We start from the raw sequence: 4,964 nt of genomic DNA on the forward strand, positions 1-4,964 counted from the left end.
CCCTTGATCCTATAGCCATAACGGACACAACAGGGCAAAATTAAAGAAATACACACAACACCTGCTCTTTCCATTCAATTGAAACAGATAGGCATCACTTTAGACCATTCAACTAGCCAATTGGACCATAACACAGCAAATATCTCAGAGCGTCGATTGGGATATGAAATCCCAAGCTCACACATGCAAGGCCACCAGCTTACCACTAAACCATAGAACGGACATGGGAAACACAGCTTTCCCTACTTCCCTTGATCCTCTAACCATAACAGACGCAACAGGGCAAAATAAAAGAAATACACACGACGCCTGCTCTCTCCTTTCAATGGAAACAGATAAGCATCATCATAGACCAGTAAACACAAAACCTTGTAAATAGGGTACATAGCCTGTCAAACTAGATAAATATGGCAACACATGAGAACACCAGAGTATTAGGCTAAAAAATAGTTTTATTAAATACACTTTAAAAGACAAAAAGCAAAAAAGTAATTAATTATAAATAACACTGCATAAAATCCAGACCTAGTGCAAAACAGATATATATATCAAAATTGATCACAAATAACTTTATAGAGGATGGATCCAGATGGCAACAAAATACGCCCTAAAAACAGGCAAAAAAAGGTCAAACATGCAAAAAAAGCTAAAAAAGACCTTAGTAAAGTGCCCAATGCTGAAAATATTGCACTATTTTAAGCCAAAAAGATTTGGTATCTTGTATATAGATCAAAAAACGAGAGTCCCACTCAGTACATAGTGTGAACAGGTGGGTCCCAATAGGGAAAAAAGGCCAGTGCCAATAAATGCAAGCAGTATATACAGAGAAAGGGCAGGATTAATCAAAAAGGATCCATTACCTCAGAGAGTGGAGCACCAGGACTGGCAACCTCAACATATGTTTCCAAATGGGTCTTCGTCAGGAGGTGTGGCTTATTAGTGTAACACAGGTTTATTTATACAATTGAGTAACCAATCCAAAATTCAAAGGGCCATCATGTGACCCAAATCATTAGAAACCATCTGGGGCAAACAAAGGGTGTTAGGAAAAAACCCAATCGCAGCAACTAATAAAGCCTGCGTTTCATTAACGGCGGGGGTGAGCCGCACACGTCATGTAGAAAAGGGAATCCCATTTGATCCGAAAACGTCACTGGCGCATGCGCACTGGACCGCAAACCATAAAACAGGAAGTGCCGTGCTTCGGGTAGTGCAGCCTCTGCGTCCCATGTCGCTAGGCGACCGGTGGGCGTGCACCTGTATAGAGCCGAAGCACAGACGATTCCATGGAAGGCAGGCCAGCTAGACGCGCTCTGTGATCGGACAAAAGGCATAGCCCAGTGGTAAAGACCAGGGAAACCCACATGGCTGTCCAAAGCACACAGTATTATATTGTGTGCACACCGGATCGCAGACAACTACATGTTAGAAAAATGCACCCAGAATATTCATGGATCATAAACATAGATGAAAAAAGGACAAGCATGTTATCCAAACACAACGGCCCTGAGAGATATATTTAGTAAAATACAGCCACATATAAAGTATATAGAGAAAGAAGAAAGCAGAAGGACGAATAATTATGAACCGCTGGCAGAAAAGATTTTTTCTCTTTTTCTTCTTCTTTTTCTCTTTCTTTCTCACAACGAAAAGAGGCAAAGTACAATACAGAATATTCCTGCACGAGCCATAAGATGACATCATATGATCCAAAGGTCACAGATCAAGCACATTCAGTGATGGAAATGGTACTAGGAAAATAAACATAAAAAAATTAAAAATAATACAAAACAACATTAAAACCTGCAAAAAGAAAAGCAACCTAGCAGATCCCATGGAACCCAAAAATATGAACTACAAAAAGGACGCGAACCCAAAGTTTTCGTTAAGACCTTTCGGAGAAACTGTATCCAGCCTATAAATCCAACGACTTTCTACCTGGGATAGAGACCTAAACAAATCCCCACCCCTACTGCCCAGCGTAACCTGGTCAATCCCCCTTATCTGTAGTAAACTCGAATCACTATTGTGATATGTCCTGAAATGTTTCGCCAAAGTTTTGAGTTGTTCAAAAGATTCCGCCGTCTTAGCCTTATCTATATCACGAACATGCTCCCGTACTCTTTTCTTCAATTCACGAGTGGTCATGCCTACGTAGATTTTTTTACAGGGGCAGGTGGCGTAATAAATTACGCCTTTCGAAGAGCATGTAAGATGATGAAGAATTTGGTAAGTGCGGCTCGAGGTAGAGTTTGTAAAATCCTTACATTTGACTAAATTCAAGCAGGCTTTGCACAACCTGCAAGGAAAGAAGCCTTGATTATTAGCAGGTGTTCTTTTAGTAGGAACTGCCTGATAATGGCTTCTTACAAGGATATCACCTAGATTTTTTGATCGTCTTGCAGTGATCGAGGGTCTTTGGGGGAGAATCCTTCTGAGAACTGGATCAGTGAAAAGAGTTTTCCAATGTCTGTATATAATTTCTTGAAAACCTTTCCATTGGCTATGGAAAGTAGTTATAAGTCTAACAGTGTCCTTGTTTGTTGAAGTGTTAGACTGTTCCCGATACAATAGATCGTTCCTGGACGAATTTTTGGCGATATTAAAACCATGACGTATCGTCCTATGGCTATAGCCCCTAGCCCTAAAACGATCATAAAGATCTCTTGATTGTTGCCGGAAATGCTCGTCTGATGAGCAAATTCTCCTTAATCTTAAAAATTGGCTGGAAGGGATTCCTCTGGTTGTGCCAGGTGGATGAGCAGAATCAGCACGTAATAAAGCATTACTAGAGGTAGGCTTACGGTAAACACATGTATCCAAATAACCCCGTTCCGTCCTCTGAATATCAATATCCAAGAAACTGAGCCTAGTACCAAACTGGTAGGTCAGTTTTAAATTAATCGTATTGGAATTGAGACAGTCCATAAAGGCTTGCAATTCCTGTACAGTGCCCTCCCAGAGAAACCATACATCATCGATGTATCGAAGCCAATTGTGCACCCGTTCCGTCTGTTGTAAGGGGTTACATACAAAGATTTCCCTCTCCCAAGCTCCAAGGAAAAGATTAGCATAAGAGGGGGCACAAGCCGCCCCCATTGCTGTTCCTTGGAGCTGGAGGTACGTCTGGTCTTTAAAAGTAAAGCAGTTATGCGTTAAAATATATTCCAGTAACATCAATAGAAGTTCTGAAAGAGAAGGTTCCAGGTTGCTATTTTTCAGGAACCAAGAAACTGCTTTTAGGCCATCAGAATGACGAATTGAGGTATACAGGCTTTCTATGTCTGCAGTAACCATAAGCATATTGTCCTGTAGGTAGATGTTATCAAAATTAGCTAGAGCAGCGGTAGTATCTTTGAGATACGACGGAAGGGTGGACACAATTGGCTTCAAATAAAAATCGATGAATTGACAGACACTTTCGCACAAACCCCCATTGCCCGAGACTATGGGTCTACCAGGGGGATCCAAGGGGTGTTTGTGCACCTTTGGTAAAAGGTAAAAGGTTGGCAACCTTGGTTTGACTGAAATGATGGCATCACAAATTTTCTTGGATATGATACCCTTATCAAATGCTTCAAGAATAATATCATTCAGCTCCTGTTGGAACTTCGGTAGGGGGTTTGAAGAGAGCCTTTTATAGCACACCCGGTCGGATAGTAGTCTAAAAGCCTGCTTCTCATAGAGGGCCTTCGGCCAAATGACCAAATTCCCCCCCTTGTCGGCAGGCTTGAAGACTACATCAGACCAGGCTGCCATGTCCTCCAGAATTCTCCTCTCCTGAACAGACATATTGGGTTTGGCCCCTGAGGTGAATGATAAATTTTCAAGCTCGTCTGTAACAAGCTTAACAAAAATATCCACCGCAGGACATGTACTTAAATTTGGAAAATTTTTTGATCTTAAACCCAAAAGGGGAGGAAGATCACTCACCACATTGCTGCCTTCCTCGTTGGCTAGACTTTCCAAAATAAGAAGAGCTTGTCTTTCTTCTTCTGTGTCAAAGATGGTATCAAGCGGGATCTTATCCTTTTCAAAATGACGTTTGAGAATGATTTTCCTAGCAAATAGGTGGACATCTTTTACGGCCGTAAAGCGGTCTAAATGAGAAGACGGAGAAAAAGTTAGACCTCTCTTCAAAATTGACTCTTGAACTTCCGTAAGAAGATGATCAGATAAATTAATTACCTTAGGTTGATTATGGGCATCTTTGTCCACATTTTTCGAATTTTGTTGATCTCTGCGGCCACCATTTCGAGTCCGGATTGGTCTATGACCAGAAGCTTCTGCTCCATAGGTAGACTTGTTGCTACTAGACACTGAGGACAGTGATGTCACAGATGGAGATCTAGACATAGGCACATTTTTGATTTTCTTTTTATACTGCCATTTGTAGATTCTCCCAGATTCATAGTCGTTTATATCCCTCTTGTATTTTTTTTGTTTTTGTGAACAGATTTCCTGTTCATATTTGAGGGCTTCCCCATCAAGCTCTGTGGAAAAAAGAGAGAGTTGTTCGGTGGAAAGTCCCTTCTGTAGGTCCGTATATGTCTCCTTGATTTGTTGGTCCACTTCAATAATCAATTTCTCTTGTTTGTCAATAATAATGGACATAAAGGAAAGTGAGCATTGACCTGCTGCATCTTCCCATCTTCCAATTAAGCCCACATCTTCCAAATCAAAAGAGGGATGGACCTGTATTCTTAGGCCCCTGGGTACTATTTTCTGCTGGATATAGTTCTCCATAGTTGTTTTGGTCCACCAATGGCGCGTCCTTTTCTGTATCAAATATTTATATCTCTTTTTGAGCTCCATAAGATCGCTAGTTAGAACATTAAAACCACTAGCAGTGTTACTTTTAAAAATATCATTGGCCTTACTACGCCAGGTCTCTTCCCTGGCCTTCAAATCCATGTGGGAACAAGGCAAAATGGAGTCTGTTATAAAAACAGAAAAGATCAGTA

At 41.0% G+C, this 4,964-nt stretch overlaps 1 long non-coding RNA gene across 1 annotated transcript; it reads right to left on the minus strand.

Annotated features, from left to right (window-relative positions):
* Window positions 1-1,507: 1,507 nt before the first annotated feature.
* LOC142301290 (uncharacterized) lies at window positions 1,508-4,660 on the minus strand. The gene is made up of 3 exons (XR_012752741.1): window positions 4,189-4,660; window positions 3,934-4,100; window positions 1,508-1,751 (listed from the first exon to the last, which is right to left on the minus strand). It is a non-coding gene; the product is annotated as an uncharacterized LOC142301290 (long non-coding RNA).
* Between the last annotated feature and the right edge of the window lie 304 nt (window positions 4,661-4,964).

This window comes from Anomaloglossus baeobatrachus, chromosome 4 (genome assembly GCF_048569485.1).
Source record: "Anomaloglossus baeobatrachus isolate aAnoBae1 chromosome 4, aAnoBae1.hap1, whole genome shotgun sequence".
In the NCBI taxonomy this organism is placed as follows: domain Eukaryota; kingdom Metazoa; phylum Chordata; class Amphibia; order Anura; family Aromobatidae; genus Anomaloglossus; species Anomaloglossus baeobatrachus.